Genomic DNA, 27580 nt, shown 5'->3' on the forward strand with positions numbered 1-27580 from the left:
GGGTGATCTCCAGTCTGTCTCAGCAGCCTGTAAGTTTTTTGCACATGAAGAATAACCACGTCTGTCCAGAAACTGCAGTACTCCTGCTGAGAAAAGATGCTTTTTCTTTTCTTTTTCTGAACAGCTTAAAAAAAAGCGACTGGATCTGAGTGAAAAGTTAGTGAAAATAAGACTCAAGATAAAATAACCCATGTCAGAGTTCTCTGCACTCCCGCTCCCAGAACCATGATAAATTCAATTTCTGGCATTTTTCAGTGGGAAAGATCAGAAATTACTTGGGTTTGTGGATGAGAAAAAAATATAAAATAGAGATTTTTTTTTTTCATATCAAACACCTAGAAAAATTTATTTGGAAAAGGAGAAAATACCTGATTGAGAAAAAAAAAATGGCTTTTTTGACCTGCACATTTTGATCAGTTCCTCTCTTGCAATTTCTAAAGATGCATACACCAATGTCATCTAATTCCCTGTGATCTGCCTCTAACTTTTCAGGTGTATTGATCTGCTCTAGTTTAAGAAGCTACTGACTATTGGAAAAAAGAGTTTATAAATAACTACAGAGAAACGGGCCTCCATGTTACAGGAGTTCCAGCTGTTCAGCTTTTGTTTATTGCATACCATGCATTTTTTTGGAACTTCTCTTAACCAGGAAACTGCAAAAGGGAGCTTAGTGTGCCAGTGTCATTGAGAATTGTTGTGTTGTATTGTAGTGTGCAATGGTGTTTTCTCCATCTTGGGATGGAGAGGTTTCTGGGTTTGTTTTTCTAGATAAGATATAAACTCAGTAGTGGTTCTGCTAGTAAATACAAGTAGCTCCAAGCTCCAGAATGTCTTGTTGGTCCTTCCAGTAATTTGACAAAATATCTTTCTAGTAACCTCCTGAAATTACAACACAAACAATCTTGTTGATCCTTCAGTATCTGGAATAGTTGTGGCAAAGGGGTGCTGGGCTCTGTCAATAACTCTGCATGGTGGCCAGCTCTCTGCCACCATTGGCGTGGGCTTTAGGTGTCTCACCCGTGTTCAGTGGTGGTCAAAACAGGAAGAGACATGTGACCAGGAGGGTGAGAATTAAGTTCTCTCTCTAAAATTGCCACCATTGGAGTTGCGACCACCTTCTTTTGGGAAGGATATAGAAAACCTCAAAAAGATACAGACCATGGTCAAAGGTGTAGGGGAGCTTCCACGCAAGGAGAGATTAAGCAGATTGAAATGTTGGTTGAGTAAAGCGGCAGCTCGGAGAGGGCTGTAATCAAGGCACGTACAGTCCAGAGTGGGGTAGAAGAGGTTGCACAGGTGATTGTTTGCAGTGGCTTGCGATTCAAGTTCTGAGGGTTACCTGGTGAACTCATTAAGCAGAAGGTTTAAAGAAAAGGAAGAGAAGACCATTTGTCCAAAGTGCATATTTACATATATATATTTCATCACCATGTGCTGCTGTGGAGTCTAAAAGAGGAGAATAATTGTGAAGTGGGACTAGATTGTCACAGAAGGCAGATCCCTGGGGATGCTGGACGTAACCAAAGGGTTTGCAGCACGAAGAGAGCCAAAGATATCCCATGACTCCTTTTCTTCCTCCCTCCTCCCCTTGGTAAGGCTGTGAACATGTTCTTACACACACTGTGTTCTTTTCTCTTGAAATGGGCTCAGGGGCTGAGTGCTGGAGGGTGTAGCTGCTGTGGTTTGACTGACAGCACTTTCTTTCCTCAGGGATGGATCTCCCTAGAGTCTTCTCCCACCATGTGAAACCTTGTGTACTGGATGAGAAAGCACAGGGCAGGTGATGAAGGGCAGGCAATGATGCTGGGCTATATTATGGTTCTTACCAGAAACATCTGGGCTCAGAGAGGTGGAGGATGCCACAAGCCCGTGAGGCTGAGACCTGGCAGTGGCCTCAAGAGGTAAGAGCCAAACATGTGAATCTCATCCCAGTTATGAGACATTGTTTTGCCAATTATTAGGCCTAGCATAAAGGACACAGCCAGCATAAAGATGAACCAATAACCAAATTGTATTTGATACAAAAGGGTCAGTACATGGGTGAGCACTGGGGGTACAAACAAGTCAGTTTATACATAATCAACATCAATCCCACTGACCCCAACAATGACACCACACAACCAACAATGGGCAGAATAAATGGTGAAATGCAGTCTCCCATAGAAGGGACAGGAGACAACCGAGTCAACAAGCCAAATACATAAGACCAAGGAAGCCACATACTGAATCTCTACACAGCCCATATTTACAAAAGCCAGACCTGACTAGACCCCAGGCCCAGGGAGGCAGGAGGTCCTTCCCCAACAGGAAACTCTGCAAAGTGCATCCACCTCACAGACGGACACTGCCCCTGCCTGCAAGTGGTCCCAGCTTTTATCCCCAAGTGGGACACCTGACCTTTGTTTACTTAATACAGGACACCTGGGGCTCATTTACCCCATGGCTCTCCCTGCAAGGCCGGCTGCACCCTGGAGGGAAGCTTAAAGGGAAACTCACCCCCGCTTTGTGAAGGGCTGTGGGAATCACCCATATGTCAGCCTTAATTTGGGGCTTGGGGTTGAAACTCCAGCATTTCAGACGTGACAGTGCTGCAGCAAATACCGGCATGTGAGGATGGCATGTGATGGCTGGGCAAGGGAAGGCAGATCCTTTACATCTCTCATTTAGGTACTGTTTGAGTCATCTGCTGCAGTCAGGCAGCATGGCTGTGGGGTCATATTTGGAAGGCTTTCTCAGCAGTGCACACATGTTAATGATGTTTGAGGAGTAGTTTCTGTGAGAGACCTGGGAGCCAGGCAGCTCTGCAAATCAGCCCATTAGTATTTTTAAAAGAAAACCTTCATCCTGTAGGAACTGCTTTGGCCTCTGGAGACATGCCAGCACTGTATCCCAGACTGCACTGCATCTGCTTCTCCTATTAGATCTTTCCCTCTCTCCTTTTATCCACCCCTTTTCCTTCCCTCCTGGCTAGAGCTTTCTATTGCTATTCTATCCAAAACACACTTTAGCTATTGCCTTCTGTGCTTCTCTTTCCTGGAAGTTTGCATAAGGATAGCTTGGCTTTTTTTTTTTTTTTTTTGCTTTTGGAGCTAATCACCTTGGTGAAATTGAGCTGTAATGCAGTTGGCAGTGGTCAGATTGAGCTGAACGTGTATGCTTCAGCACATACCCAGATTCTTGCATCAATAAAAATGAACACAGACAGCCGCAAAGCGAAAGAGATATCGCATGGCCTTGTTTAAAACACACTCGCGCAAAAGTGCAAGCAACCTGAGCAAAAGCTGCCTGTCTCCTCTTTTGAGGTGGGTGAAAGACGAAGTTATTGGGCTTAATGTGCACAGCGAGAGTGGGAGACTGCGTTTCCCCACCTCCTCCTCCTGCCATCCGCAGCCATGCAGCAGGTAGAGGAGATTGCCTTTGGTGGGGAGGATTTATAGCTGTCGTGAGTCAGTCAGAGTGTCAGGGTAAATCAAGCCTGACATTTTTAACATCTTCCCCACACAAAGGGGGGGCAAGGGGGAACAGAGGAAGCAATTGTAATTTTATGTCTATATTCTGCTCAACTAATCAAGGTGAGCAAGAGACATGCCAGCCAGAGGAGATTTTCCTCTTGTTAGCTTGTTCGTTTCTTTGCTTTGGCTTTTCCCGTCCTTTCCTGGAGTACTATTGCAGTCTCCTCTGTGGGGGAAGAAAGATCCATCTGATCACTGATAGAGGCTAGAGACAAATGGTTCTTGCTCCTCCAGACTGTCTCCTGTAGTATGTCTTTAATCAGGTAATTGAAAACTCACAGAGAAACGCATTTTGGCAGAGATTTGACTACATTTGGCCCTGTCTCTTCACTCCTATTCAGACCCCAAACCTACTGCTAGCCTTGAGATGGCAGTGCTGTGATGTGGTGTACCATATCCTCTTCTGGTCTCCTCCTGCCCCTTTCAGGAACACCTTGCTTAGGTTGGATGGGCCTACAGGTAAGCTATGCATCATGAAGGGAAGCTAATTCCAGATTTCCAACAGCAGCATGGTTTAGGAGTGGTGCGTTGTATGCCTCTTGTCTTGCCTCGGGCATATGCTGCTGCAAAGCCTCCCTGTGCCTTTTACCTTGAAGCTGGTGCAGGCTGCTGCCTCTTGCCCCAGGTAGGCTAATTCACTCTGGTGGGTAGGGAGAGGTAGGGAGGCAAAATAAATACGTAAATATGTGCCTGTTCCTCACCCTTCCTATGCCACAGTCCAGAGTATTGGTGTAAAATATCAAAAACATCCTGATTTGAATACTGGGATTAGCAGGGTGCTCTACCTTTTATGAGAAGTGAAGATCCAATAGACTGGGATACCTCGAGGCAGTGGAAGGGCTTGTACCCTAGGGAAGGACCCTGGCAGCTTCAGTGCTGTCTTCTGCGGGTGCTGGGAGGGCAGCAAGGCAGAGCAGGCACAGTCCCGAGCTGGAGCTGTTGAGCAGCATTAAAAGCTGGTTCCATGTGCTGTCCACACAGGGCAGCATCATTAAAATTCCTTGTGTGCACAAAAGTGGGCTAAGTCATCAGCAGAGGACAGGGAGCCTCTGAGCTCCGTGGGCTCATGCTGATTTACACCAGCTGGGGAACTGGGCCAAATCTGTCTCATTCAATGAATGATCATTCAATTTTTCTCACTGCTATCAAGCCCTTAAACAAAAGCCAATTGAAATCAATGGGAGACTTTAATCATTTTCAGGGTTATAGGCCTAAAAAAATGGATGCTTGGGGAAAAAGCAGGCATTGGAGGAGAAAGAGAAGAAGGAATAAATGCTGCTGTAACATTCTGGCTTACAATGTAAACAGATGTGAGTGAGAAATGCTTTAGTTACGATTCTCCAGCAGCCACAATTCAGTAAAGCTGTCCATGGACATGTATACATTGAAGGGGCATCCTTCAGTATGTAAACTGCTCTATGGGTGCAAAGGGAACCCATCCCTCTGTGAATCCTTTATCTGCATGTCCTATTTCTATATGTGATTAAGTTCACTGCTCTTCCATTGCAGTTAGGGTTCTTTGTTAGTGGTAAGCACATGCTCCACGGGATGGCTGTTACGCACAGTAATGCGGGAAGAAGTGCTGCCTTCTGCTCCCAGAAACTGGCAGGATTTTTTTGCAATATGTGGAAGAGGGGGGGTTTAATATCTTGTCCAGCCTCTAGCTGTATTTTGATAAAATACTGTGTCCAATGACTGCATAGTATTTTGCAAGTATGGCAGGGTAGATCCCCTTCAAACAGATATTATCTGGCCTATTTTTACAGCTGATAATTTGCAGCCTTCAGAGCCATCTAGGTGATGGCACTGTCCTCACCTTGTGATCTCGCCAGCTGAATGAATATGTCAGGATCGGTCCTTTCAAATCCAGCCCCAGTTCAAACACAGCCTTCAGGACATCTGGGTACAGTTAGATCCTTCCTACCTCAGCCTCCCCATCTGTGTAACAGGTATGACAATCATCCTTTCCCCCGGGTAAACATTTCATTATGCGATACTGCTGAAGTACCTCAGAGGGGAGAAGACCTACAGATAAGTCTGCATTCTCATTTTGGCTATATTTGTGTGTGTGTTTTCTGCTTTAACTGATGTTCTCTTGCTTTGCCTGCTCATTAGTTCTGCCTGAGTGCAGGACCTCTCCAAAAAATGCAGCATTGGCAGTGGGCATGAATTCTTAACAACTCCTGTCTCTAATGACAGAATCAGGGGCCAGGCAGTCAGTTTGCTTGCTGAGAGAAGGGGAGGCAGACTAGACCGTAGCTCATTGCTGCTTTCTCTTGTTGTGAGGTGAATTTGCAAAATCATAGAATATCTGCAAGATATGCTCAGGTGTTGGCCTGCTTTTCCATGCTGCAAGAATTGCTTGAGTTGACAGACAGAAAGAGATGCCTTTCATCCTGTGGAAGGTGTTGAATTTGTTTTTAGAACTCACTCTGACCTCTCTCTGTTGTTCTACCCAAGAGATCAACAGAAGATTTTGGCTTTTGAGCCAAAGCTGGAAATCCTGAACCTGACTTGCCCAGTGCCATGTTGTGCTGTCCAACTTAATCCAGAGGAAAAATATTAAACCCGTAAAAAGCCCCAATCAAAACAACACAGCAGTCAATTTAAACAAGAAAATACCAAGGGTTGTACTAAACAGGAGAAGGACTTTTAATGGGAAGCTTAAAACTAACTTTTAGTAATATTTTTGTTGTCTTTTGTTTCTATTCTGTGCTTGCATTCAGAGATTCCTTGGCTTTTTGCAAATGCAGTTTTTAACATAAGTTAGCTTTTCCTTTCATTTCTTTCACAGACTCTTTATATCTTGTTTAAAAAAAGAAGTCTTGGTGGGTTAGAATAGGTGGGAACAGAAAGGCAGGTGAATCCTGCCTGGGTGCCATTCTTTCCATTTCATTTAATGGCAGGAGTAAGAAGAAAGGAGAAAGAAAAAAAAAAAAAAAAAAAAAAAAAAAAACTTGACAGTTCTTTGAGTTTTGACTCTAAAAAGCCAAACCAGAGAAAATTATAATTTTAGGTGGTGGTGGTGAAATCCTGATTTTTCATTTGGGTGGATTCCAGCTGAAATGTCATTTGGTGGAATTGTTTTGTTTCTGATGAAATCTCAGTATGCTGTGAGAAAATTTCAAGTTCATTCTGGGCTGTTCACACCCTCTTAGAGCTCTGGTTATTTCTCTTGATTTGTCCTTGTTTCTCCTTTCCACCTCCATCCTTGCTGATGCTTTTTTTCCACTCCTAATCCTGTTCCAGTAAAATTGCCACCACCAAGACAGTTAAAATGGCCATGAGGCATTTCCTTCCTGCAGGGACTAGTTGGGGTTGATAGCCCCAGAGCTATTGTCTTGGGCTGATTAAGTTGCCTCTGTTTTGCACACTGTTGCTGGAAAGTTTTCATCGTTCAGCTCAAGGTACCTTCCTCCAATTATGATATATGGAAAGGCAGATTCTGGCACTGGGGTATTCTGTGTTGCCCATGGAGGTCAGTCAGGTAGGCTGCATCTCTACCTGTGGTGACTGGAGAGTCATTCTGGCTTTGCAATAATTGAAGTTCAGCTTCCTTGCTACCTATCTGTTCTTCTGTAGCTCAGATCAGTTAAATAATTAAATAAATAAAAATGTTGGAAGACGTTTGGGGAATCTTTGGAACTACAGATCGATCTTTGGTTTGGAGGAAAGGGAAGAGAAAGCTGGGAAGGGTCCTGACCAGGGGTGTACACTTTGGGCTTTGCTTTCTCAGTCCCTTCCATATCCATGGGCCCAGGGAAATGAACTAGTGTTCAGCCTAGTTCTGATAGACGGGCACATGCTGGAACACCAGTGTTGTACTCTACCCCTTGGCAGAGTAGTCTGAAAATCAAAGGGTGTCTGGAGCTCTCTTCAGAGCTCTGGGGGTGCTTCTTCTATGTGAAGCCTGTGACATGACCTTGGAGACATGGCCTGCTGTTCCCTGGACTAGAACAGTCTGCAGAAATGTGGAGCTACCATCTTCTGTGGCACGCTGATGCTCTAGACTGTGGCTGAGGAATGTGATGCCTGGTGGTGCTCTTTCACTGTGTTTGATTGTGACTTTCCTTTTGCTTTGTGGGGCTGAGCCACAGATGAAAGTACCTGGCTGTGCCTGTTCCTGGAGCAACAGACTGGCTTTGGCAGTGAGCCACAAGAACGTGTGAGATATGGCTGGAGCTCCCAGTGGGCTTCCAGAGCTACCTCAGCCCATAAACCTCGTGGCTCCTTTAATCACAGGCTGAAGCTCACTTAGACCAACTCCACTCTGCATCTAGTGAGTGTCAGGCTGCCCTGCCCATTGAGCAGCAAAGAGGACACCCGTTGGCAGGAGAACGAGAAGACAGAAGTCTTCGACAAGACACTCAGCCACTCCTCGCTGCAATGTCTGAGATCATACTGGAAGTGGCTGGGGCCTGGCAGAGGTGCAGTGCATCCCTGATGTGACCCACAGGTCCAACTCTGGGATGAAATATCCAGTATCCATTTGTAATTAAGTCTTTGGGGCTCTCTGCTCCACATCTTGCTGGCAGGCAGTTCCCTTCTTGTCTGTACTTCCAGCTCCGCAAGAAGGCGTGTTGATTCCACATTCCACTTGTTCTCGAGGGCGGCTTTTGAAATCCTGTCGTAATTATTCACGAGCTGTGATTGGAGCCCACGCTCAGAAACACTATTTGCATCCAGGGAGGATCTGATTATAATTGTTGCAGGGAAGTTTGTTTGAGATGGATTCTATGTCAGCTTGAAATTTCTTGATGAAGCTCCTTGGGCAGGAGAACTATGCAGGCACAAGGTCCAGAAAAGGGTAATGAAAAGGAAGGGAGTGTCAGACTTGGGTACAGAAATTGCTTTTTCTTCAGAGTAGATGAATGTAGTAGGACTGCTTAGCTGAAAAAAGAGCAGAGCAGTAGGAACTAGGATTATCTGGCTGATCTTCAGGGTACCACTGTCGTCTTCACCCTAAAGACTTGAGAAAGATGCATGTTTTGTTCAGGATTGTTGATTTAAATCACCCATTTTAATCATGATTTAAATCAACAAGCAGGAAATCTTGATTTAAAAACCACATTTTAATCTTGTATTTTAAAGTTCATTTCCTAATGAAACATAGTTTCTCATTGGTTGGAATAATTTGGTACTATTTTTGGCAAAGCAAAAGGGGACGTGACACCCATACATATTTATTGGGCTGTATAGCTTAACATATATCCTGATTTGTAACTTTTACATCTTGTTATTACATTGGAGAAATGGAAAACATGTAATTTCTGATTTATTAGACATGGCTTCTTTTTTACACTTGTCTCAAGCTATATGAGGACAAAAATTAAAATGCAATTAAAAATGCATGAAGAAAGCATTTTGAAAGTTTGTTGTTGGTATCACAGTGCAGAGGGCTGGAATGAGCCTCTGCACATGATCTGCTCCATACATTGGCATTGAGGCAAGATCAATTATAACTTTTCCCTCTGCACAGGTGTTTGTTTAACCTTTCTATAGATGTCTCTGAAAATTTCTGCAACTTCCCTGGTATCTGTTCTAGTGAATAAGTTTGGGGTTTTGGTTGTTTGTTTTTTTTTTTAGTGTTGGAACTTAAGCTTTCTTTGCTTCAAGTGAAATTATTTCTTCTTTTCCTGCCACTGTGAACACAGAGAACAATTGACTTCTGTCTTAATAACCTGCTAGCTACTGGAAGATTGTTATGCCTCTGTGCCTCAGTCTCCTCTTTGTTTTTTTCCTAAGCTGAATGAACCTAGTTCATTTAACCTTTCCTTGTCAGTTCCTACTTGTAAAGTTGTGACTGTTTTATTTCTCCTCCTCCAGACTGCCTCCTGCTTTTTTATCTTATTCTGCATCTGCAGTGAAACGACTTTGTGGACGCTTCAAAAGGAGAAATTGTTTGCCGCAACGTGTAGGCAAACTGTGGAACTCATCGCTACAGGATACTGTGGAAACTAAAGATCAAATGGGTTTGGAAAGCATTTAAACAGAGTCATGAAAGATACTGCTGGAAGGCCTTGTGGGATGGGGATAAGCGAGATGCAGATGGAGGAGGGGTGAAAAGCTACTTGCTCAGTCCTGTGGTTTCATTGATGCTTTTGGGGTGCTGCTAGCCCTATGGGGGTCATACTGCCACTATACCAGGATGCATATTGTGACATACCAGGAGCCCATCACACTTCTTTGTTTCAGAGAATTGCTGGGATGTGCCCACATCTTCCTCTCTGGAGCTTTTCTTTACAGCCTTTCCAGCTTTTCCTAGCTGTGAAAATGGAGGCCATGTCTGACTCTATCACATTGGGAGTCAGAACCTTGGAAAAGCTGGATGGCAACAGGAGGTGTAGGAGTTTGCTGGGATTTGCATGTTAACCCCAGGCTGCTGGAATAACGTCTTCCTCTATCTGGTGACAAATACGAGTGTGGCGTGGTGATGGTAACTTTGCTGGAGCACGATGGTGGTTAATGCTATCCCAGCCAGGGCTGTGCTAGTGCTGTAAACAGCCCTTGGGAAGCAAAATCTTTCTCTTCCCCAGAATGTACAGGATTCAATAGCTCTCCTTTTATCTACTCAGAAAGTGCTGAAGTGTTTCCAGCTGCTCTTCAAAAGCAATTCTGCACTGCCCAGAGGGGACTGTAATTCACGTGGGGAGCCAGGAGAAAATGATGTTACTCATCTCAGCGGAAGTGTGTAAACCACTTAACTTCTGGCTTCAACTCCTGAGTGAGATTTAAACATAAGGATGGGAATGTGGTTACACAGACTGTGGGTCACCAGCAGGGTAAAGGTACACTGGGAAGCCATCACTTTTGGAAAGGCAAGGTTTGAGGAGAGCACTGCTTAGTCCTGTAGCGTCTTCAAGGGTGTTCAGAAAAGTAATCACAGTCCTTGACTTTTCTGTTTGCTGAGACCTCATGATGCTCTGTGGTTTTCATGAGAATGCCCTGTTACTGAAGGTCTTTTGAGAACACTCCCTCTTTGCTTCCATGCCTTCTTGGGCTTCCAAATTGCTTTTTACTTTTCAGTTCACCTTGTGAAGGGGAGCACTCTCTAGAAAGACCCTGCCTGGGTTTAACTTTGTTGAGGCCACTGGAGTGCAGCATGGATGGAGTAGGTCCACTGTTCCTTGGGTGAGAATGAGGCCACTTCAGTGTCTATAGGGAAAGCTGGCATGTGGCTGCTGGTGGGCTGAGGATGGGCAAAGCAAAAAAGCTGCTTGGCATCTTCCAAATGATGCTCCCAGGAGGACAGTGGGTCCAGAACAGGTTCATCACAGGTATTGCACCTCTTGAAAAATCTTTGCGCTAAGTGATGTCTTTGTTTCAAGAAATAGTAAAGCTGGGCAGCTTGGAAGCCAAGGGCTTGTGCTCATCTTCTCCCTGATGTTCATGTGCTTGGCAGTGTCTCTGCTTTTGCTGAAGGACTGTGGATTTGTTTTTAACTCTTATTACTCTGTGAAAGTAGAGTGTGCAGAGAAAGAATAGGTTTGCATTTTGTGGGTAGGGAGGGGTGGGTACCAAGTCCCACTCGTCTTTAATCTTGGGTGCTGAAGGTGATCAGAGCTTTTTATATAGACCTTTATCTGTTGGCAGCTTAAATAATGGTCTCAGAAAGCTATTATAGGACAACTGAATATTTCCACTTCGGTATTGTTATCTCTGTCCTGTTGGCACCCAGGTGGTTGCACAGCCAGTTCTTCGGCGGTGAAAGTTGGTCATGACTTCCTTTCCCAATCCTGTTTTTTATCCATAGGTTTTTGGATTAGAGATTTAGCTTTAGAGAGAAAATAAAATCCTCGCTGTCTGTAGCTGTGTGAGGAACACGTGGCTGCAGCTCTAACAGCCTTAGAGTATGAATGGCACAGGGCACAGAAAACATGCTCAGCATTGTTTCCTGGCTGCCTTGCCTCACTGTCTCTGCTCCACACCTGACCTGAGGACACACGTGAGAGCAATACAAGATGTTCAGCCTCTTGTCATGTTGTGTCTTTTCTTTACCTCTGGCCTGAACCTAGGTCTTTTGTTTGCTAGTTCCTGCAATTTTACTGGTAGCCTTCATGGAGATACATGTCATGTTGAACTCCCGTGTTGTGGGAGCATGTGACAGAGAGAATCACAGATCTTATTTTAATAAAACTTAATTCCCCTGCCTCCATAAAAATATCTATGTAAGAAGACACAGCTGAGCCCTCAGGTCTAGATATAAGAAGGTAGAAGGAAGATCTCCCCCTGAGGTGTGTGTATATATTTAAGCACTTCCCTGGTGTGGGGATGTGGACTCCTGGGGTTCACAGAATTACAGAATCATCTAGGTTGGAAAGGACACTGGAGATCATCTAGTCCAACCATTCGCCTAGCACAGTTCCCACCTACAGCATATCCTTAAGCTCTAAATCAACCCTACTCTTGAACACCTCCAGGGATGGGGACTCCACCACCTCCCTGGGCAGCCCATATGCCTAACAACCCCTTCTGGAAAGAAATACTTCCTAATATCTAGTCTGAACTTTCCCTGGCACAACTTGAGGCCATTCCCTCTTGTCGCTTTCTACTAGGCTAAAGAGACTCATCCCCAGCTCTCTGCACCCTCCTTTCAGGTGGTTGTAGAGGGTGATAAGGTCTCCCCTCAGCCTCCGCTTCTCCAGACCAAACAATCCCAGTTCCCCCAGCGGCTCCTCATAGGACATGTGTTCCAGACCCTGCACCAGCTTTGTAGCCCTTCTCTGGACATGTTCAAGTAACTCTATGTCTTTTTGTAGTGAGGGGCCCAAAACTGAACACAGTAATCAAGGTACGGCCTCACCAGCACCAAGTACAGGGGCAAGATCCCTTCCCTGTCCCTGCTGGCCACACTAATCCTGACACAAGCCAGGATGCCATTGGCCTTGGCCACCTGAGCACACTGCTGGCTCCAGTTCAGCCGGCTGTCAGTCAACACCCCCAGGTCCCTCTCTGACTGGCAGCTCTCCAGCCACTCCTCCCCAAGCCTGTAGCGCTGCTGGGGGTTGTTTGATTCGCTGAGGCTGCTGCTATGGAGATTGCTGGGGTGAACTGGGGTTTGAAGACTATTGAATTTGGCTGTGAAAAAAAAAAAAATTACCTGAGTCGTCCTCCAGCTTCCTACTAGGTTGATGTTTGTATCTTCTTTGCCAAGGGAAGAGGAAATTCATAATGGCAACTAGGGCCAGAGCAGGCAGCTTTAAAACTCCATACAGGTCCTCTCCTTCTCCCATCCCTCCAGCTTTCCCAGACACCTCCTTGCTCCCCTTCCACCCACCCAGCACAGAGTGCACCATTAAACCAGCAGCTCAGCACCTGGCCAGTTAAGCACACCCACCTCTGGTGTTGCTGTCTGACCCCACACCCTTTCTACACCATCTGTGACACTGTAGGCATTGTGGCAGACTCCTTTTTGGAGCTAAGGGCAGCTGGGTCAGCCCCTCCTGCATGTGGTGCTCTGTAGCAGAGGGAACCACTCTTTTTATTAAAGAGTGATAAAATACACAAGCACACATGGTAGCATCTCCGTACAGATGAGTTGAGGGTCCCTCAGGCCTGGAAGTGAGATGAACCCTCCCCTCTGCCCCCACAGGCCCTGGGACAATTAAAGATGACTTGGCCCCATGTTTTACACTGGCTTAGTACCTTAGTGGTTCCTTCTGGGCTGCTGGTGGTTAGGGGAATGATGTTGCTTTGTTTGAAACCCAGAAAGGGTCATCCAACCAGTTTGGCTTCCTGCACAAATAAGTGAGAGAGCCCCAGAAATGTAATGGACTGCTCTCATGGGCAACAGCTCATGCTTGATATTTATAGAGGAATGGTGCTTTGAAAAGACCCCATTTTTTAGCCTCTCCTGCTGTTCTCTAGCTAGGGCTGAGCCATGCTGTTAATAAGGGAAATGCACACATCTCTTCACAGTAAAGGCAAAAAATAAAACCCTTTTGCTTTCCTTCCCATCTCATCAGGAGCACCCTGCTGTTCCCCTCCGCTTTCTTCCCATCTCTCAAAGGGAGTGGATTCTCTCTCGGTTGTGCCCCTCACTGGAAGACTGGTTGCTGAGCATGTCCATGCAGCCATACTATATCCCTTCTTTTAATAGCAAGCAGAAAGAAAAGTGCAGTGGTTTGGGAGAGAGGGGGGAATTTGGAAGATCTGGGGCTAAGTCTCTGTTATGCTTTGGATTTACTGTATAGCCTTGGAAAAGTCACTTCTGTGCATCTGCTCTCTACCTGTAAGCATAGCCTCTGTCTGAATCAATGTGGTCTGATCGACTTCTTTAGTATTAAGTGGTAGTCATGTGTCACTTTTAACCATATTCCATCCACGGAGGAAAATATGTGGGTGTTGAAACAAGGGTCACTTTGAAGCTGAACCTCAGATGTTTGTGTTTCTCAGGTGCTTTCAGTAATACGACCCATGCTTTATGTTACAGGCTGGAAACACTGCAAAAGGCTATTTTGAGCCCTGCTAGCTTTAATTGAGAACCAGTCCTTGCAAAATGAGCCTGACACCCTGCACCAACTTGTTCTAGTGAAAATGTGTTTCTTAAGCTTTGTGGCTGTGCTTTGGATAGGCATTTGTGGTCTGAGGTGTGCATAATCTCTGTCACCAAAAGAATAGGTGCTATGGCTCTGCGGGTCTTGTCGGATGTGTGTCGGGATTCTGCTTTCATTTTTTGTTCTGGAAAATCACTGGCCATGTGAGGATCTCTAATGAGAAAATCCTTGGTTAAAAACTCAGAGGGACACTCCATGGTGAACCCATGGGAGAATCCTTTTCCCAAGTCTCCTCCTGTCTGACAGGGGCTATTAGGAGATTAATTTATTCTGCTCAGAGCCTGCAGGTTTATAAATGTGGGCTCTTTTCTTCACCTTAGATGAAAGGAACAACTTTTATTAATTTCCTTTGGGACTTGGCTGTCTCTATTCCTCAGTTCAGGAGTGTAGCAGTGGGGAGAAGAGGGAAGGGGGGAAAGCCAAGAGACCACCAAGAAGGTCTTGGTTTGTGCTGGACTAGGAAAACCTGCACTGTAGCAAGGATGGGCAGCAAATCTTGTAATTACATGCCTAGTAAATCTTGTGCTGCTGCTGTGGTGGTTTCCTGCCAGAAGGATTAGCCCCATTAGAGCTCTTGCTGCAGCATCCCTGGTGTAGGTGGCTGGATAAGGAAGGGGCTGAAGACGTGATTTGGCTCTTGGACTTAGTCTGATCTACTTGGATTTGGAAGGTGGAAGCATGGGGCAGCTTTATCTGGGCTGGTGCAACTCAGAAGAACACTGGCATTTCTGAGGCCTTCACATGTCACCAGTGTGTTGAAGATGCCTTTGAGCTTGCGACTGAGTGATGCTATCACAGGGAAACCCACTGTGCCTGAGAGTTTGCAGAGCTTGTTGCAGAACTGCAGCTCGAGAAAACAGGTGGGCTGGCTTCTCTCTCCATTTTTTTTCCTGTGCCATACTTAGGAATATTCAAGTGTTTCTGGGACCTGTTCAGGTCTGAGGCTTCTTGGCCACTCTGTAACTGGTGGGGTCACTTTCACCTTGCAGAACAGATTGAAAGGCTTTTCGCTGGAGCTCCTCACCCTCCTTCATAGGGATTCAAGGGTTGTGCTCCCTGAGTTGTGGGACAGAATGACTGCAGGTGCTAGGAGAAAGCAGGAAATCATCTCTGTAAAGCTGTCCAGAAAGCCTTGAATTCAGGTACAAGCCTTATGTTTATAGGAACATAAAAGGAACCATGGAAACTAAATATGGGTCAGAGCACCTGCAAGTAGAAAAATCGCAGGGATTGCAGAGTTACCCTGACTTTTCTGCCTTCGGATTTGCTCTGCTGGTTTCAAACCTGCCTGTGATCCTTGGCTCTGAAGGAGTCTTTGGAACCCAGATGAGGAAGGAATTTTCTGTGGAAGGCAGCAGGCAAGAGATCTCATCTAAATGCCTATTCCACAAGGGTCACATGCTGCTTGGTTGTATGTGACATGCTGCTGCCTGGGGAGGTCAGGTACCTGGAGAGAAATTAAGAGCTTTACATGACCTGGACCTTAAACTTTGCTTCCTTCTGCTCCCTTATCTACAGGATTACCCCATGCAGTTCTGCATGCCCTCCTCAGCCCTTAGCAAGGATTCAGCTGCTCTGCAGTCCTCAGCTTCATCACAGGGAAACTTCTTCACCTAGATGCTGCCAGTGTGCTTTTGGCGACCCTGGGTGTCTCGTCAGCTGTTACAGGCCATTAAAGGATTTGTTTCTTGGTGTATGAAAAGGCTTAATTCAATTCTCATTCTCTCCTGGCATTCCTCGGAGGTGAACGCGTCCCCTCGGCATGAATCCTCCAATGCCGCTAATTGACTTGAAAGTAGCTCGCGTCTCCTTGGAAATGTCACCCAGCCCTTTTCAAGTGCAATTCCAGGCAATCGGGATCAATATGTTTCTTTAGCTAAGGGTATTAGCACATGACTGACAGCCCTGCGGCATTAGCTTATTCATATGGACTTCCAGATGCTCATTTTTCTTCCCTGTCTCAGCTCCAGTCCCAGTAAGGGAGGGGGACAGCTTGGAGTGGAGCCATCCCCTGAGCTGCAGTCATTCACAGAATACTGGTGGGTATGGTACTGGCTCTCCCATGCCTGTCCCAAATCTATAGGGTGCTCTCATTCCCCCTCTCCCAGGCAAAATCAAACTGCATTGCCCCATCCACTTATTCATCACATCATGGCCTCAAGTTGTTTCAGAAAGGGACAGACTGAATTTTTCTGCCTGTGTTAATCAGTGCGGCACTTCGTTTGATATAAGAAAAGTTGTCAGCATATTTTTGCTGTACCTTTGCACAGAGAATACTGTCAGTGTAATTATCTCTCCTCAGATCCCTACCCCCTCATGCTCCTGGGGAGGCTGTGGTCCACAGCAGAGAACTTCCTTTGCTTTCCTCATCATGTGGTGATGCTGGGGTGGTCCTGGTGCTTGAAACATTTGGGTTTTTCATTACATCTTTCAGCAAGTATACATTCTCCTGCTTTCTTGCCTCAGAAATGTTTGCAAATTTGTCTTCCCAGTAGCCCTGGGAGGAAGGGGAGTGCTGCTTGCTCTGCTTAGAAGTAGGGGGGTGAAAGCACTGGGAATGAATTTAGAGGAGCTTACAAAAGCACTTGAGTCAGTGCTGTGGTGAGTGAATTTGATCTGGGCCCAGGTGCTCTCTGCTTTTCTTGCCTCCCTCTCTAATAAGGCTGCTATGGCTGCACCCACACTGCTCCTCTGGAGAGACCTCACATGCCATCTGCACCCCAACTGTCCCTCTTTCCTTGGGATGCAGAGGGGACCTCACCCCCCCAGTTTGGGAAACACTGACTCCGGAGACTTAGGAGCAACAACTCAGAAGCAGATCAAATAATATTTCAGCTTTTCAAAAAAAGAAACTGAGATGCTAAGGAACCAAGAGTCATGTCCTAAGTGAGGCGATGTTTCTCAGACGTGATTCTTCTGGGTGCCTGTCACCTTGCCTTGCAGTTAGCAGTGCTCCCAGCTCTTGAGAAAAGCTGCTCCCTGGCATCGGTACATGTTAGAGCCGCAAGGAGAAAAACTTAAAGTTAGCTCCCAAGCAGCAGACGTTAACATACAGAGAAACAAGGTGTGCTGCACCGTGGTACTGGGAAACCTTTAAGGGCTTCTCTGCCATACTGTGGATTTGAGTGTCTCCCTTGCAGGGCTGGTGAAGGCACGTCATCTGCTGTCGCTTGGGATTTGTAACTGCTACTGAGGCAGAGGTGGGGAATCTGTGTCGGGGAGCTGCTGAGAGCGTGTTCCCAAAAGGCACATCAAGAGATAAACAAGAAAGCCTGGAAGTTTTAATCCGTGAGGCTGCCTGGATACCCGCAGGTGCCTCTGACTGAATTCTGTATCCTCTGATATTTGTCGGTAAGGAGTTAACGTGCGTGCCCTATGAGACAGCCAGAACAAGTGCATCCGAAACTCCAGCAATCAGAGGCAAGCAACAATTATTAACGCCTCGGCATTTAATGTGGCAGATCGCTTACGCCCCCAGTTATATTGTGTGTTCAATTCCAGAGCACTCGGAGTTGTCAGTCAGCAGGTCCATAGATCATGATGACCTTAGCATCATGTCAAGGGGCTTCACTCCATCAGGGATAATGAACATCCCCCACTGGTTTCTTCACATCATTCATTTGAGATCCAGAAGTTCATCATGCAAATGACAAACAATGTTAATTTTCTGCAAATAATTCCTCCAGATGTCCACGGGATTCCAGCACTCCTTGCCCAGAACAGTAAAATATGTTTGTCTTCCTCCCTATAATTCATCACCAGGCCCACAAATCTCCCCAAACTCTCTATAAACAAAGCGGGAGGCAGAGCACGGAGGATAATAGTTCACTGCAGATGTGTCTTGCGGCCTCTCCGTGATGCATGTGGGGAAGGGAGTGGTGGAAGAGATCAAGAAGTTTCTTCTTGAGTGAGCTGACTTTGACTGCACTTAGTCTTGCAAATACAGCGTATGTGATGGTCTGAGCCAAGCCTCACACAAACACAAGTCAAAGTGGAAGGAGAAACTCAGGAGGATTATTTCTGGGCTTAAAATTTAGGTCTGGCATGCAGGAATGGCTAGATCTGGAGTGAAACCTGTTGCAAACCTTGTCAGTGTCACTAGGGGACTCTCCATCGGATGGTCAGGCTTTATCGTGGATCTGTGTCAAGCTGTGTTTTCCAATGAGTACTGAAGCAAATAGGCAGAGTTTGGTTTCTCCAAGCATCTCTCAGCTCCCTGAACTCCAGATTCAGCCAAAAATATATGAAAAGCTCAAATCCAGGGAGGTTTGGGCCACAGACCACAAGAAGTTGGTTTGGCTTGGACAAATTGGAAGATACAATGCAGGAATTATTTCCAGCCAATGTATCTGAAATAGGGCAGGCCCATGCTGAGGCAGCCAACAAAATGGCTGTATTTTTTACTCTCACAAGAGGTCAGCAGGCAGGCAGGACAAAAATCCAAGGAAGATGGTAGAAGTCATGGGCTCCTGCCTATGTTCCAAGGAAGTAAAGTTTGGGAGATTTTGGGGGCACCCAGGTTTGCATCAGACTTGAGGAGCTTCTATACTTGTGATTTATTTGGTTGGAGATATAAAAACGTGTATTTAGTTTGGTTGGATATGTATAAATACATGTATTGTTTTATTTGGTTGGACATGGACAAAAACATGGACATCCCAAAACTCTTTCTCCTCTGGCTGCTGAGAGCACCCAACTGGTCATGCTCCTGCCTTGTGTTGGCACCCATGAAGTGCTGGAGTCCTGGGGCTTGGTCCTGAACTACAGCATGGAAATGGCCTGACCTGGAGACAGGACTGCCTCGGCACGGGTGAACGATGGAGCCATCAGCTAAGATATTGCCAGAGGAGAGAGCACCCGAGACTCCCTGGGAGGTTCTGTGAGGACATGAGGCCCCTCTTGCCAATGGCACAGCTGAGCAGTGTGTGGTGGATGAGTCACTTAGCAGAGTACAACTTTTAATGCTCTTGGAGCATCCTCTTACCTTCAGCAGGGCATTGCTTTGAGAGGTGGGTATGGCTGCTCTGCTCTTCTCGATGTGTTTGCCTCAACCCTAGCAGGGCCAGCTTTGTTGTGGCTTTTTCCTCTCCATTCCCCCTGCTCCTGCCAGCCCTCAAAGCATGCACTCGCTCCCTCCCCTGCTGGCCTTTTCACACTAAAAGGGTTTTTAAAGGTCCCTCTAAGCAGCAGCTGCTGTGTGGCTTTTTGGTTTTTTTGGTGTTTTTTATGATGAGCTGGAAATTAATTTCTTTTTCACTGGTGTTGGACTATCCATTCCCCATGTCACAGTGCAGAATGAGCTCGTAACTCTCTTGACTGCCTCATGGCTGAGTTATGGGGTCTTCTGTAGTTTAGCCCAAAGTGTTTAATTTAACTGTGGATGTTTTGAAGAAAGCAGTGGGAGATCTGACAACTGTCTAGTGCTTTTGCTGTCTGTACACTTGGAAAGTTTTTCTTAATGTTTGACTGAAAGGTTCCTTGTTTTAAATTAAACTTAGGATTTCTTGTCCTTTCCACAGGTGGGGAAAGGTGAGGGTTTTTTCCCCTTTCATTTTTGCTTGTCTGAAGACTGTAACCATGTCTCCATCCTCTCTTGACTGAGCATCACAAATGCTTTCTACCTTTCCTTGCCAACCATTTCCTATAGATTTCCAGTCACTGCTGTCTGTCTCCTTTGGACGGTCTCCAATTGTTCATACCATCTTGGAGATCATCATCCCAAACTGGACAACATGTTCCAGCTGAGATCTTAACAGTGCAGAAGGCATGTGAGGATAATTTGGACTGCTTATGCATGACATCTCTTTTGTGGTTTGATCCTGGTTGCCCTTGGCATGATCTTGATCCCGTTTTGGGGCAAGTGGGGTAAAGTGTTTCAGTTACTGCCTAGGCCACCTGTTGTCTCCTGTCACTACACACAGACACTAATAAGACCATCTGTTGTAGGAACCTGTGTCTCGAATCAGGGATGCTTGGGTGAGCTAATATGAAAGGACAAAAGATGCAGTCTGCTTGCAGGAACTGAAGCTTGTTAACCCCCCTGCAGATGCTCCTCCATATAGACTCCTTCATGAGACTATTTACAGGGTGGTTTAATATACCTATTAATATGCAACCTGTGTTGAGTCCCACCTTAGATGATTTGCTGTAGCTTTCTCAAGTGTCTGCTTGCAGCCAGATCGATGCCATGTGGGTTGCTTGCCTGGCAAGTCTAGAGATGGGAGGAGCCACCAGTGACTTTGATTTAAACCCCCTGCCAGGGTTTGGGGTCAGTCCCTGGGTATGACACCAGGGTCATTGCTGCCTGTTTGGTGTTCCTTCCATGTGGGAAGAAATTGGTGGGGTTGTGTCCACTGGAGCACTCTTCTACTCACAAAGCTGTGGAGGAGCCATGGGGAAAGAAACACTGTCCTTGCCTTTCCTCATCCCTAGCTTTGCCTTTTCATAATTTCTCTTTACAACCATCAGCTGACCCATGGGTTTTTTTTAATGCCCAGATTGGTTTTGGTCCCTTTAATGAGTAATATCATCTTAATGGCACTGTCCCATGGCTTTGTCCCTAGCAGGGCAGCATCCAATCCTGTAGCATTTCCTTAGCTGAATGGGTCACTGGTCTTACTGGACATGAATGAAGGACATGGTATGGATCCAAGTGTGGTTCAGGGGTTGGGGAATGTCTTGGGCTCTTGCAAGAGAGTGATTATATGTCCTCCAGCTTGACTTTGGGGTGTGGAGAGCACAACTGAGACAACTGGTTGTGAAGCAAGATGGCAATGACAGTCATGAGCAGGAGAGGGTTTGATCCCAGCCTGCCTGCTTGTAAGCTAACTCAGCTGGAGAAAGAAGGGAGGGCAGCTCCAGCCAACAGGTGGAAGAGGTGAGGAGGAAACCTCAACCTCCTGAGGGAAGGAGGGACTGAGATCCTCAAGTTGTTCTCCTTCACCTGTTCAGGACTGGCCCTAAACTAGAGCATGGTTCTGTCGAACCCTGAAGACCTTATGACATTCTAGAAGTAAGGGTGGAAATTCAGATTTATTGTGGTGCACTGGCATGACTCGTCAGGTGATGCTTGTGTTAAGTATGAGACGTGCTGCCTTTGATTTAACCTCGGTCTTGGTGGAAATGACCAAAGAGAAGCTGCAAAATCCCTAGTGTTTTTCAGGAGTTTATCCCTGACTGTGTAAGTAAATCAGTGTAACTGCCTTGTCTTGCCTTTACCAGAGTGTTTTAGGCAGTCATCTATTTCTGGCTTCACTGGGATGCTGTTTGCAGTCCCAATACTGACAAATTCTGTGGGACAGCCCCCATCACCTCAAACTTGTCTCCTGGAGTCAGGCAATTAGATGAAACTTTCTTTCATCTAAGTGCTTTTTTTATCTTTCTGATCAGTGGAGAGAAGCTGGCAGATATCATCTTTAAAGGTAAGGAAAATGGAGCCAATATTTTGTATTCCAGAAATCTCATTATTTTCCAACTAATATGCTGATTTTGGATGCTGGGGTTTGGCAGTGACACAAGGGTCATTGCTGAACAAAGCAGAAGCAGGTCCATCCTGGAGAAGCCTTCATGGGTAAAATATGCATTTTCTATGGGTGAAAAATGTGAATTCTCTGGGTCATGTCAAGGAGTGAGGCATTGTGGGTAATTTCCCTTTTCTCTGACTTGATGGTAGCTTTCACAAGAGGAAAAAAGTGTGTTTTTAAGAAGTTACTTGATACTGATCTGTCCAGAGTGCTTTTCCCAGGCTGGATTTGGGGAGGGATTATCTCAGATTTTCATTTAGTTCTGAAATCCTGGGTATTGGTTTTATAAACTAAAACCCCTTCACAGCAGTTTGCTTGTTCTCTCTTGTTGTTTTAGGTAGATGCATAGGAAGGAATTTAAATTTTCTGAACGGATGGGGCCCGTGCCTTGCTAGGGTAAATCGGCATCGTTCAAATATTTAAAGGCAGATGCATCAATACTGGCAGCTGAGGATCTGGTTTACTTTGATTAAAATCTGATCAAGATTACTCAGCCTTACCAAGGGGCTTGGATTACCAGTCTATAAAAAGAAGAGTAAGAGAGGAGAGGACATTAAATGTAAAAATAATCCAATGAAGGACGTTAGACTAAACTCACTGCAAATTTAACAATATTAAAAGATCTCCGTAAACAGGTGGAAGGCAGCAGGGCTTGCAGGTGAACACTGGGCTTGGAGCTAGGTCTGAGGTAGAAAAACTGCTCCTGTGTTTCTCATGGCCATGGCCTCTTCTCTTCAAGGCAGATTCTTGTCAATGTTTCTCATTTCTATTTAGCAAATCCCCAAGGGAGTGTTGCAGCAGGAGTTGTGGGTGACAAATTCTTTGGAAAATCCTTGTCTCTGCTTCCTCAGGAGACCTGGGCTACTGCTAAATCTCACTAGCAAAGAGGCGATCAAAGCTGAGGAACAGAAAATCAACTTTTACAGATTTCAAAATGTGAAATGTGTGTTTGTCCTTAGGGTTTCTTACAGTAGTTGGACTTCACCTCTCCCCTTCCATCATAGCATTTTTTTTTTACCCTGTTTTTTTATTCCTTTTTAGATGTAAAACTTATTTAGGGAATATTACTATGCCAAGTGATTGGGCTTGATGGACAGTGACTGATAAGGGATGCTGCACCAAGCCCTTTGCTTGCTGGGCAGTCAGCAGCAGTGGCCTTTTTCTTGAGTCTGTCAAACTGCTCAGCACGTGTCTAGCTTTGCCAAGATTTCTTATGCACATGGCCCCTAAACTCAATAAAATCAGGTCTTCCCTGTGCTCTTGTGAAATTGGTGGTGTAGCTACTGGTAGGGCAGGCATACTTGGGTCCTAAGATAGATGGCTTTTGGAGCCCCCCAAACCCTATTGGGGGCAGTGGATTTATCCTTCCTCATCATGGAACTCACCAGCTCAGTGGGCTTGCTCGGATGGGAGGCACAACCCCTGCTGATCTCTGTGGAAGATATGTGGAAGGAGGTCCTTCAGTTGCAAGACATGACTAGAGTGTCCTTTTGTAGCCAAGAGGCAACAGTGAACAGGATGCAAGGTGAACTAGCTGGTCTGGGAGTCTGTCTGGGGTGACTGAAAGATGCTTTGACTACATCAGAGGACTCTGTGAGCCTGGAAAGTGGGGCTGAGTGGCCTTAAAAATACTGGTGACTTAACGCATCTAAGATTGCCAGAGAAAAGGTGAGGGAGTCATTGTGGGACCTCCTGCGCAATTATATACATGGATGGCCAGCAATATCGCCTGAATGCCCCAGCAACTATGCCAGTCTGTCCAGTTTTCTTTAATCGGAATTGGGGTCAAATAAGGTTAAGATTGTGTTTTAATATGTATTTCTTAGCAAGTGATTTTCCTCCCCCCTAATATTGTTAATTTTCCTTGCAGTAGCATGTGCATCGTTCAGCTTCTGTTGCTCCATGTGTCGTGCTCTGTTACTCTGTCTCGCTCAGAGCCGCAGAGTGGAGGGAACGTTGCCAAGGCTTTTTCTGGGAATTTGCTCTGGTCCTGCTGCTTCCCTGGGAGTGCTCAACTGATGTGTTTTGTTTGTAGGTGGAATAAAACGCTCAAATGTCAGCTTCTGAACAGACTACCAGAGACCAAGGTGAGGACCAACTGCTCCTTTGTCTCTGTGCACGGGTGTCCACAAACATGTAGCCATGGTAAGTTTTGAGCGATGACTTTTTGAGAGAGAAAACTTGCTAAGCATAAATGTGACCTTTGTGCCCTATTTTAAAAGATGTGAAGCTTTGCTTAAGGCAACCTGAGGATAAAGGTGCTTCCTCCTCTAATTCTTTCCCAGGTGCAAAAACGAGAGCTACAAGTGGCTGTGATACCCCATGGAAGGGCGCCCCTCTGTCTGAGGCACAAGTGCATTTTCACTTGGGCTGGGTTTGAAACAGTGTTTAAAAGCATTGTTAATTGAACTGCATTGGTGAACACATTTTTAAAGCACCTGTTTTCTTACTGGAGACATGGTTATACTTACCCAGAGTAAACCACTGCAGGGAAGGTGAAGATGCAGTGCACTCTGCAGCTGGCTGGGCCATTAATTTCTTAGCATGGGCTTGAATTTCTGATGACTCAAAACGGAGCTCGGCTGCCCCTCAGCTATTTGCAGATATGAATATCAGTGGTACTGTGGTTGTGAACCAGGGTTCTGAGCATTGCATTGAGCAGAGTTGGGACCAAAGGCCACCTCAGTCTCAAAGTGCTTACAAAGACAAGCAGCTGAGGGTTCCCAAGTGTCAGGTTTGCACAGGGAACTCGCAGGCAAGTCCCAGAAAAATAATAAGGTGGATGCTCAGTATGGGATTCTTGCTGCTGGCCTTAGTTTCTTTCAGGCCGTGGGAGGGAGCAGGGAGGATTAAAAATTTCAAGCCTCTGTTTTAACCATCTGAAGTAGATTAGGAATGAGAGATGAACATTGTGCAAAACCAGGGGCTTTACTACTGCAGGAGCTGGTGATAGTGAGTATCTTATACTTTCAGATTTATAATTCCTTCCTGATCTGGAGTCTTCTATCAAATATCTTTGTACACAAAGCCTGAGGAATATTTGGTGGGAAAGCCCCTTCTCTTGTGGGACCTGCCTGCGAGCCTTCTCTATCAGGTAAGAGCAACTGTAGAGCTCTTGGCCACCAGAGTGGGTCAGAATTTACACAAGCACAGGACTGGTAAGCAGTGGTCACTAATTTGTGTAGCTCTATGATCTGCACCTGTGCCTGCAGCACCCTGTTCTGCAGAGCCTATGTGCTCACTCAAGGTGTTTCACCTGAGCTCTGGGTGCAGTAGGTATCTTCAGGCTGTGCTCTGACCTCCTGGGCTGTGTTTCACCCTCTGTCCTACCTGGGTTTCCTCTTTCTGAGGTCTCTGTGTTGGACAGGTCAGCTGCCCGCACTCAGTTGTAACACCCTTCTTGTCTTTCGATTGCTTCCCTGAGAAAACAGGGTTAATGTGGTTTTGGCTCCTTTTTGCCCACCCCTAATAACTTTCCAGCCTCCTGGCTGATTGCAGCTGTGTGTGCCGGAGATCTTAAAGATAACGAGTTCCTACCAGCTTGCTATAAATAGATGGCCACTCTTCTTTGCCACTCTTTGCCAAGGGAGTTCAATCCTTATCAGTCCAAGAGCATCTGTGTGTGAGAAAGAGAGAGATGTTATGAATGCCCACGGGGAAAACTGCGCTTGGATCCAATATCCTACTGCATCCTGGAGAATCCCCCCGTGTTCTGTAACTCCATGGAAGATGGAAGTATTGCTGGCCCTGCTACAGGCTGAGCACTGTGTGGGGCTTTCTGTTGCTTGCTTTCCCCACAGTCTTTCATCAGAGGCTGGAAACAGCAGTGTGTGCGGTGTTGCTGGCCTGACTTGGAGCAGAGAGTGGAGCCTGGCACTGGAGCAGAGGGATGCAGCCTGCTTCCTGGGGGGATGAGGCTGTTTTAGCCTCTGGCTGGTTGACAGGGCAGCTTTCGACTGCAGCAGCACTCACTTTCCCTGGGCAATAGCCACTGTTTCTAGGATGGTTCCTCTGACTCATCACCCAGCTCCTTTCCTGCCCCCTTTGCCTTCTGCAGAAAGATATTTAATCAAGGGTATATCAAAATCCATCTGTCTATGCTTGTGTCAAAAACTTAGCTTCAGGGACATTTTAAATAATTTTCTTTCCGCACTCTCTAATGGGTTTCATTGCTGAGGGGCTGGAGAGTAAGGCAACAAAGGTATTTTAATTACATCCGCTCATGGCATCTCACAGTCTGGCCCTGTCAGTTGTTCTGGCACAGTGCCATTTAGAGCCACTTTTGCCAGCACAGGCATGTTAGCTGGGGGTTTACTGATCACAGAGGAAAATACTGATATTTCACTCCTGACATCTTGGGGCTGTGTCTTCTTTCTCTACCTTGCTTTTGTGGCATCAGCTTCTTCCACATTAGAGGATTCCAGTCCTTCCATATCACATCACTCACACCCATAACAAACACCATCACCTGCCCTATTGTGTGAACATCATATCTGGGCAGAGCAGAGGTACTTTGCTTGCTCTTAAGAGAACCTGCATTGCTGCAAGAGAAATGTCCCTTTGAACCCTTTCCCCAGCCCACATCTTAGTTTCACAGCCCATCAACATAAAAAGGGCTTTCCCTTTTCTCAGTCAAGCAGGGGAAAGATTGAAAAGATGTCTCCAACAAGACAGGGGGAAGAAGGATGGAATGAGACAGGGAAAGCTGCTGTTCTTTCTGTGCTGAAACATCCTGATAAGACCCATGGGGCTGGGTCAGCGAGTGGAGTAAGTCCTGGGACAGGCAGGAGTGTGGCAGGAGGGATAAAGCACGTTTTTGGAAGCACCTACTCATCAGACAAGAGGAACTCTAGCTGGGTGTGTGTTGAAATGCCATTAACTACTGTATCTTTATAGGGTGTATTTTCACTAGCCCTCAGCGCTAGTGGTCTCAGTGCTGCTGTCTGCAAGTTTTCTGGGGTGTTCAGCAGGTCACAGCTCTCAGCACCCATACTCTGACCTGCCTTTTCAAAGTGTTTATCATGCAAAAGGCAGAAACTGTTTGAATCTAACCTGGGGTTTGGAAGGAGAGTACAAAGAGGAGGAGGAGGGCAGTGTTAAGGTAATTTTTTTTGGTATGACTGCTAAAATGTGTTTCCATTCTTGCCAAAGCTTTTGGTTCTGATTTAATAGGAACCTTAATTCTCAATTTCCACAGTTTTTCAATGTTGGAATATGTTTGTGTTCCTAACAATACTCATCTGTCATTTCCTCCTCGTAATAGATATAACCTCAGCGGCAGCTTAGAGAAGTGTTTTGTTTGTGATTCCTAGGTGCTGTACATTTGATGCATTGTCTTTCTGCAGATGCAGGGCAAACTCTGCTCCTCCCTTCTGGCCTGGGTTGCAATGATGGATTAAGTAGGTAAGTAATAGAGTGGTAATGAGATAACCACTGACATCGAGCATTAACATGGGAATAAATGAAGTTACCAGCCAGAACTAATGGCCTGAACTATCACTGGGTTGTAATTAATGAAATGTGGAGGCTGAGATTTACAAGGTTATTTTAGGATGCTGCTTGCATGCAGCTTTGGGTTTTATGGCTTGGTTGGAGAGAAATCAATTAATGCCAAGAACTTAATGGATGGGCAGAAGCTGTTCTTTGTCAGTTTGTAGTGCCCCTTTTGTGGAAGAGGCTAGACTGGCACATGTGGAATATCTGCCTTTACTTCAGGTTCTGGAAGAAGATAGGATGCTGTGGCCTCTGACTGTGGGTCACACTCTTTTTAGTGCCTTGTAGAGATGTTGCAAGGTATCTTAGAGGATTTGTTTCTTCTGTATTAGGGCAGAGTAGCAGGAGTCTTGGTGGAAACAGTACATCTGAAGTGAACCCATGCAGCAGGCTGACAAGTTTGCTTGTTTGTAGAAGAGATTGCCGGTGATGGGAATTCTCCAACCAGGACCTCTCAACTGAGCAATGACAAGCTGCCCTGTTTTATCCCATGAAG

General features: G+C 45.8%; 1 long non-coding RNA gene across 1 annotated transcript; it reads left to right on the forward strand.

Annotated features, from left to right (window-relative positions):
• The first annotated feature begins 1724 nt into the window (after positions 1 to 1724).
• Positions 1725 to 27580, forward strand: LOC113483122. Its single transcript, XR_003398957.1, has 5 exons — positions 1725 to 1901; positions 23627 to 23736; positions 24565 to 24685; positions 26937 to 26994; positions 27499 to 27580. It is a non-coding gene; the product is annotated as an uncharacterized LOC113483122 (long non-coding RNA).

This window comes from Athene cunicularia, assembly GCF_003259725.1.
Source record: "Athene cunicularia isolate RWA chromosome 8 unlocalized genomic scaffold, athCun1 chr8_part1, whole genome shotgun sequence".
NCBI classification, from domain to species: Eukaryota; Metazoa; Chordata; class Aves; order Strigiformes; family Strigidae; genus Athene; species Athene cunicularia.